This window comes from Brachyhypopomus gauderio, chromosome 12 (assembly GCF_052324685.1).
Source record: "Brachyhypopomus gauderio isolate BG-103 chromosome 12, BGAUD_0.2, whole genome shotgun sequence".
Lineage (NCBI taxonomy): Eukaryota > Metazoa > Chordata > Actinopteri > Gymnotiformes > Hypopomidae > Brachyhypopomus > Brachyhypopomus gauderio.
This window is the reverse complement of record NC_135222.1, coordinates 2,338,215-2,347,386: the sequence shown is the minus strand read 5'-3', so window position 1 is coordinate 2,347,386 and position 9,172 is coordinate 2,338,215. Positions and strand designations below refer to the sequence as shown.

Below are 9,172 nucleotides of genomic sequence, written 5' to 3'. Positions count from 1 at the left end.
TTTGTATCATGGACTCAGTCTCTCGTCCTCCTGCGTTTTTTTTTTTGTGGGGGGGGTATGGGAGTGGCTGTCTGCTGTTTTTTTCTATCAGGTGTATAGACAGATATTTTAATAGATATATTGAAAGATGTAATCAATCATCTTTAGTTTAGTAATCATGTGACCATGCATTTCTATGACTTTGGCCTTCAAAAAGCCATAAACCTACAAATGAAGATTCAATATTTTGAGGAATTATTAGGCTACACAAAACACAAAATGGACATACATTTGACTCATAATTAGCCTCCCCGCAAACAATATGAAAGTAAAAAATTTAACCAGTACTACAAACAACCCAAAGAATTTTCAATTTCCAATATGCTACCAGTGACCAGTGTTAAAATAAGTCTTAGGCTATGAGAAGATGAGATGACTGTGGAATCTCAGGTAAATAAACACAGGATGTTGGTTGGGATCCATATATTAAATTCTGATTAAATGTAAAATATATCCCATACAATGCTGTGGTGACCTAATGTGAAAAGATGCTAATATAAGTTATGTATATGAGATATGATACATGAGCAACAATATTTGCCAATTAACATGGATGATCATATTCTTCAGAATGAGGCTAAGCAGCTCACTTATATGCTTAGCTAGCTGTGTAACCTGATTGCAATAATGAGAACATATTTCAACAGCAGGGTGCTTACTGCAACCATACACCGTGGTTTTTCTCTTGAGAAAGACCGGCTGTCAATCTGTGAAAAGCTTCAGACATGCAGTATGGCTTCCTAGTGGTGGAATAGGAAACACGAGGTTAAAGTTGTCTCCTCGTCTCTTGAGAAGATTATTATTGTAAGCACGAGAAGGCTAGAGAATCTGATGCATGCTTGGACTGTTACAGCTGGCTCCAGGTCAGTGGGGCATAGCTTGAAGTATAACTAGAAATATTTAAAAAGTATTTGAATTTAGCAGGCAGCCATATACAACTCCATACACTGAATTATTATCATTAACATTATATATATATATATATATATATATATATATATATATATATATATATATATATATATATATATATATATATATATATATATATATATATACATTTTCCCACCTGTATAAATATGACAAAGTGAGGGCAAAGTGAGTGTAAACATTGCAAAGGCATTTTATTGGAATTTGTAGTGCATTTATTTAAATGAACTCGATCTTTCACACTCGACCCTTCCATATTAATTTCTTTGTAAGACATAGACACAGGGCGGTAAAAGCCTGGTGTTGTATCTTTGTCCATCTCTTCATTCAAAGGGACCATCACCTCAGACAGCAGCCGCTGGCCTCTAGGCGCAGTGAAAGACCGGGACATCACACCTCTGGCATGAAGGGGGAGCTCCAGCACCTCGGTTCTCCCGGTTCTCAGGCACCTGACCCGTCTCTGGCCCTCCGCCACCCCGGCAGGACATGCATGTGCTGGCAGCCACTGAAGAGAAAGAAAAAAATATAACAAAACAACCAATTAATGTAATAACTACTACAACACTCAAGAAGTGAAATATTTATCTTTTTCTCTTTTGTTCAGCCATCACTCTCTTTTTCTTTCTCTTTTTCTGGTCAGTACTTCATATGGTGGGTTATTATAAGGCCAGAGGGAGTGTGGTGCATCGAGTTTCACAGGTAGGCTGAGGTTTATCTATATATCTATCCACATTCTAATACATCACCTTTAAAGACAGGTTCTTCTGATTGAGGTTAAATGTAAATAAAGCTCGTTTTGCGTCTAAGGCTCAGCAGTCCTGCATGGCTCCTCATATACACAACATGTAAATGTGCATATTCGCACACCCAGTGGCCATTTTTAACATTTTTGACATAGTTCACATTAAAACTAGATATCTCAAGTTGTACATATAGGAAAATTATCATTCATGGCTCAAACTGAAGTAGGCAGTTGGGGGAACATATTAATACACTTCAGTATCATATTCACATAATTTGGTTTATTTTAGAGCCTCTATTGCAGATGCTAATATGCCAGGAATGTCACAAATGCTGACTTGAACTTGAACATGACTGGAATGTATATTCACATAGTTATTCAAATTAGGTATCAGAAATTACAATAAATTTCGCTAGGGTCTTTTCTAACAACACAGAAAAAATGGAGCAAATCCATGCAAGCATTGAAAAGTTATTCAGCTTTATCCAAGGTATGTCAAGTGCACCACACCCATGTCTAAATATGCCACACCCGGTACACACCCTTAGTCAACCAAGCTAACATGCTAACAAATTCCATACACGAAACCGATGAGCCATTTCAAACAACAACGCTGCACATATTACAGAAAGACCAGAAAATTCCAATGAATAAATTCCATGTCCAAATATGAACGTTATGATATCATATTTATGTCCAATATAGTCCGACAGCATAAGCTAGGTTACCGTAGCCAACTCCGGTAGCATCCGACACGATACAGAGTGCTGCAGCACTCAAACGCTCTAAAACTGTTTATAATCTAACGCTTAGTTAATGTTTAGTATTAGAATATATATTTTGTACAATATCGCTTATGAAAAATTATCCATTGTCACTCACAGTACGTAGAATCGCGTCGTAGCCGGTGTACCGTCTTACTTCCGGGTTGGCGAAAATTCCGAAAATTGCTCATATATTCCACACAAAGTAATCCGTTTATGTTCAAAAGTATCCACAATCCGCATAAAAACGAACAAAATAATCCATGGCTGCTTCAGTTTCGCCGAACAGTGTGTTCTGGGGAGCTTAGCTTAGGTTAGCAAAGGGTTAGCTTATGTTGCTATGCTAGCGGCCGAAATTGGAAATGAAGCGCCAGTTTCCGAGGGCTCAATTTAAAAATATACTTGACCAATCATGTCATATGAGGGCTGGCTAGCTTCGGAAGGATGTACACTATTGGTTAGAACAGCTTTCAATCACTTCTGAGGCGCCAGCTTGTCTCTGTGGGCTTATTGGTTCACCCTCCCCCCCTCCCCTTCGCACCTCGCCGTGGGAGAGGTTGTAAAACCTGTCACTCAAAGTCACTACCCCACTTTAGACCAATAAAAACCACTCAAATCAAAGCAGAACCGCTGCAGCTTTGTAATGAGGGGTCAAATCAGCGTTAAGAATGCTTCTGTGACGCTTAGGGGGCAGATTTGTCGGAGTGTCTCATTCAGGAAGCGGATTTTGGAAAATTTTGCAGTGAGGTGAGCAAGCTTTTTAAGGTACTTAACCACAACGGATCTACGCTGTTAAGGTCTTAAATGAAAGCCTTATTAGTAAACGATTTTTAGGTGACAAAACATTAAGACATTTCACAACATAAATATGTTTTGTAAACGGATATGTCGGGAGACCCCCTCGCGGGGTGCACTTTTGTGGTCAACTTCAAAGCCGGATATCTCGCGATCGGCTGCACGTAGACGGCTGAAACTCGGTAGGCATGTAGATGGGATAGGAAATTTTGATTTAAGCGCTGTTGTTCGGAGATTCATTAATGTTTAATATGTTTTATATCGCCGTAAAGGAGCTGGGCCCGCCGGCGGGCCCACTAGGGGGCGCTTCTGCATAATAGGGCTAACACTAATCTTGGATGTTGACCTCATTTGCCCAGTCATTTGCTTAGACCCTATTGTTTGCTCTGAAGATTGCTTGGCCTGTACATTTATCTGAATCCTGTTAAAAAATAAAAAGTGCGTTCAGGACTCCCTTGGTCGTCTGCAGTGTTCTATACCTCCCTGTATGCGTTCTTTAATCATGGGTTGAGTAAAGACGCACTACAGGCCAGACATGGCCCTGTGTGTCTCCTCTGGAGGCGTGTGACAGTGACTTTGATCTTGTAGTAAAAAGGGGCAGAAGCTTCAGGAAAAAAAATTATCAATAAGAAAGAGAGGAAGGGGATTGGGGGGGCATAGGTGGGGGAGGGGAAAGTAAACACTGCCCCAGCCAATTATCAGGAGCTATGTTTTATTCAGGGCTAGAGCTAGATAGGCATACATCTGCTATACGTTTTTGGTGAAAAAAAAAGATTCTTTCACATCACTGAATTATTTCATTTGTATCATGGACTCAGTCTCTCGTCCTCCTGCGTTTTTTTTTTTGTGGGGGGGGTATGGGAGTGGCTGTCTGCTGTTTTTTTCTATCAGGTGTATAGACAGATATTTTAATAGATATATTGAAAGATGTAATCAATCATCTTTAGTTTAGTAATCATGTGACCATGCATTTCTATGACTTTGGCCTTCAAAAAGCCATAAACCTACAAATGAAGATTCAATATTTTGAGGAATTATTAGGCTACACAAAACACAAAATGGACATACATTTGACTCATAATTAGCCTCCCCGCAAACAATATGAAAGTAAAAAATTTAACCAGTACTACAAACAACCCAAAGAATTTTCAATTTCCAATATGCTACCAGTGACCAGTGTTAAAATAAGTCTTAGGCTATGAGAAGATGAGATGACTGTGGAATCTCAGGTAAATAAACACAGGATGTTGGTTGGGATCCATATATTAAATTCTGATTAAATGTAAAATATATCCCATACAATGCTGTGGTGACCTAATGTGAAAAGATGCTAATATAAGTTATGTATATGAGATATGATACATGAGCAACAATATTTGCCAATTAACATGGATGATCATATTCTTCAGAATGAGGCTAAGCAGCTCACTTATATGCTTAGCTAGCTGTGTAACCTGATTGCAATAATGAGAACATATTTCAACAGCAGGGTGCTTACTGCAACCATACACCGTGGTTTTTCTCTTGAGAAAGACCGGCTGTCAATCTGTGAAAAGCTTCAGACATGCAGTATGGCTTCCTAGTGGTGGAATAGGAAACACGAGGTTAAAGTTGTCTCCTCGTCTCTTGAGAAGATTATTATTGTAAGCACGAGAAGGCTAGAGAATCTGATGCATGCTTGGACTGTTACAGCTGGCTCCAGGTCAGTGGGGCATAGCTTGAAGTATAACTAGAAATATTTAAAAAGTATTTGAATTTAGCAGGCAGCCATATACAACTCCATACACTGAATTATTATCATTAACATTATATATATATATATATATATATATATATATATATATATATATATATATATATATATATATATATATATACATTTTCCCACCTGTATAAATATGACAAAGTGAGGGCAAAGTGAGTGTAAACATTGCAAAGGCATTTTATTGGAATTTGTAGTGCATTTATTTAAATGAACTCGATCTTTCACACTCGACCCTTCCATATTAATTTCTTTGTAAGACATAGACACAGGGCGGTAAAAGCCTGGTGTTGTATCTTTGTCCATCTCTTCATTCAAAGGGACCATCACCTCAGACAGCAGCCGCTGGCCTCTAGGCGCAGTGAAAGACCGGGACATCACACCTCTGGCATGAAGGGGGAGCTCCAGCACCTCGGTTCTCCCGGTTCTCAGGCACCTGACCCGTCTCTGGCCCTCCGCCACCCCGGCAGGACATGCATGTGCTGGCAGCCACTGAAGAGAAAGAAAAAAATATAACAAAACAACCAATTAATGTAATAACTACTACAACACTCAAGAAGTGAAATATTTATCTTTTTCTCTTTTGTTCAGCCATCACTCTCTTTTTCTTTCTCTTTTTCTGGTCAGTACTTCATATGGTGGGTTATTATAAGGCCAGAGGGAGTGTGGTGCATCGAGTTTCACAGGTAGGCTGAGGTTTATCTATATATCTATCCACATTCTAATACATCACCTTTAAAGACAGGTTCTTCTGATTGAGGTTAAATGTAAATAAAGCTCGTTTTGCGTCTAAGGCTCAGCAGTCCTGCATGGCTCCTCATATACACAACATGTAAATGTGCATATGTGAAGGAATTAAGTTGGGACTCTTTGGAAATTCCTGTGCGATGAAAGGGAAAGAATATCCACCCCAAAATGATTAATGTGCTGTTCAGGTACACAGAAGATTGAGCGATCCTGTCATCGCACCATATGGTACCAATTTATCCCAGCAAACTAAAAGGCCAGTTCACTTCACAGACCCCTGGCGCTCTGGTTTGCCTCATTCTCATGTCCCGTTCTCAGAGCAACTGTGGTTATTCCACCGTGCTCAAACTGCACAGAAGTCAAATTTATTATTATTATTGTTATTTTTTTAATAACCAGATCAGCTCTTTTATTTATTTGACTATATTTGAAGATGCACATTTTTCAAGGAGACAATGAGGTCCGAAGCTGGTCCGAGGCGTGATTGTATATCTCTTTAGGGTTGGGCTGGGTTAAGGGTGTGCAAAATCATTAGTTAAAAACTAGTTATAAAAAATTTGTTACACTTTAATTTGTATTAATTTTTATCAATGCAAGAATTTGGATCAAATTGTACCTAGATTACATTCCAAGAAAGGTTGAAAGCAAGGTTGAAAGTAGGTTTAGAAATTATTTTAGCATTATTGAATGAACAAATTAACAAATGCCTCTGATTTTAGAACAGTAAAGTAAAGTTGTGATAGTGCTTCTTACGATCTGAATGAGGGGCTAAAAGGGTCCTTCTCAAAGGAGAAATCAATTACAAGAAGCAGCCAGTTACCTTGTGTCTGATACTTGAAACACTTTGTTACTCTACAACCACTAATGTGGTGGAGCAAGAACATCGCTTGAAACCCTTAAGAGAAAAGGAACACATAAAATTAGTTTTCTCCAAGAATAAATGTATGCAGGGTTCAGCTCTAATACTGATTATCACAAAGATGCACCAGAGAGATACGTGTTCATGGCTCACACACAAAAAAACCCAGCCTGTTAATGTGGTAATATTGCTGTTTCTGGTTACCAAAAGCGCTACCAAAAAATAAAATAACAAAAGGAAAAAAGAGAATGTAAAAATAGAGAGTAGTGCAGTGTGAACACAGGCCAGCTGATGTATCTGTTGGCATGTCGAATTAAGTTGAAAGGTATAATTTGCCATGTCTTGAGGTTGATCCTTTACCTCGTTCTCTAGAGCCTCTGCTAAGAAATATAGATTTAGAATGGGACAGAGAGATTCGCTGCTCACACTCAACAATGAAACAAGGTTACCAGGCTGAGGGGATATAATTCATAGCAGGTGTTTAATGGACGGTAAAAACTTTAAATTTGGTGCATATACTGCAAGTTTCTGCCCCTCTTACTCATTTTCATTTGACGGTTTGTTTTTCAGTTCATCAAATATTATAATTGCTCTTTTCACAGCTTTAAATGAGATGTCATGTTTCAATACACCAAAGGTTAAAAGCAGCTATTTCTATAGTTCTCTTATATCTTTTGTCACACCATTTGCATAATAATTATGCATATGAGTCCTTTTCAGTTATTTTTATCATAAGCTACTGTAAGTCATAGTCGGTATTAACATAATGATGTTGGTTACTTTTCTGTTGTTTAATTTCATTGTTCTTCATACAAAGGATTTTACTACTAATAAATATTGGTAAATATTTAATTAAATCTCTGAAAACCTAAAATAAAGAAGATAGATAGATAGATAGATAGATAGATAGATAGATAGATAGATAGATAGATAGATAGATAGAACTACACTTTTCTTGTTCTAATAATTGGGATGCTGTTTTTCAGTCCGATATCTCTTTAAAACACGCAGATCTTTATAATCTCCTGTAAATGGATATTTGTTTAAAATAAAGATAGGTATTTAAAGTAGAGAAGTACAGATTAATAGATTTTCCCCACCATTTTCTTCTTTTCCAGATTGTTAATTTTCTTACCCCTGCAGGCTTGTATGAGTACTGAGGATAAACCTTTTTATAGGCTAAACTCCATTGGTTTTCATTACCTAAGATGTGATTTTGGTTGAGGCTTTTTTCCTAATCCAGAGCCGATCCTTGTTTGCTTACTTTCTTATTTGCACCTCCCACCCCTCTCTGCCTCTGTCCCTTTTTCTCTGTCTTTCTCTCTTTCTTTCTCTGGCTCTTTCTGTCTCTACTTCCCCTTTCTCTCCTCTCTCTTTCAGTTGCTAGGGAGAGCAAAGAACTCACCCTCGGAGTGAATGGGTTGAATATGCTCCCTTAGCTAAGTCATGCTGACACCCATTGTTGCTGTATTGCAGTGTACAGTATCACCCTTTCAACATTTCAGCATTCAAGCTTTTTTTGGCATGGTAAAGAATGCAGTGCTCCGAGTCACAGTTACGCTATGCAGCAGAGTGCTAATGGTGCTAATGGTGTGTTCTTCATGCAAAGCAAGATGACAGGCCTTGTAATTTGGTCGATGTTTCCTCAGTCCTCTTCTGAGTGGTGTAAACTCTAATGGAAAATAGCACAAAATTGACTGTTGTTGGACCAGTCAGCTGGAATAAACATTTCCCTTCCAACACAGTCATCTGTGCACCTAATAATTACAGGGACACGTCTTGCGGACTCCCTGACTAATGAGTCTGTTCAACATTGGCATCGTTGCACTGTGCCACTATGAAACAGGAAATCATACTGAAAGTGGAAAGAAGTTTAATGATTTGATGATTCTGCCATCATGAACATGGTTTATCAATGTCCAATACCAACAAAACAAGAGCTGTACGGTTTTCATCAACCTCGTCAACCTCGTCAACCTCGTCAACCTCGTCTTTATTTGTCTTGACTTGCTTTTATGCACTTGTCATTTATACATTTTTTTTATACATTAATATGCACAGAAAACTCAAGGCATGCACAGCTGAAATCCTTTTTGCGAAGCAAAACCTTCTTCAATTTTGAATCTGTTGTATGGAGGGGAAAATAGAATTTGATTACTGAATATCGAAGAGTACATCTTCAATTTGCTTAACCTTGTTTAACCTTTAGGAAAAAAGACTTATTAGAGCGTAGTATCAATAAAGCACTGGCAGTTACCATGCTATCTGATTACAGCTGGTTGCTTTTGTTAAAATGTTATACACACATATAAATCAAATGACAAGGAGAAACAATGGATAAAATGTAAAAATGTTCACTCCATGCTTGATGCATTGCTCTCTCTCTGAACCTCTACATTCACATGTTGCTGATTTAAATAATACACAAGCTAAAATGATACAAGTCAATCTTCAGATTTCTTCCTTGTCATTTCTTCCTGCCAGTGACGCTTCTCCTGCTCTCCGCTGCTTTGATGGCCAGTGCAGACGTGTCT

General features: G+C 38.2%; 1 long non-coding RNA gene across 1 annotated transcript; it reads left to right on the top strand.

Moving 5' to 3' along the window:
- The first annotated feature begins 1,318 nt into the window (after window positions 1-1,318).
- On the top strand, window positions 1,319-9,172 carry LOC143527745 (uncharacterized). Its single transcript, XR_013134256.1, has 5 exons — window positions 1,319-1,515; window positions 1,610-1,668; window positions 5,353-5,565; window positions 5,660-5,718; window positions 9,123-9,172. It is a non-coding gene; the product is annotated as an uncharacterized LOC143527745 (long non-coding RNA).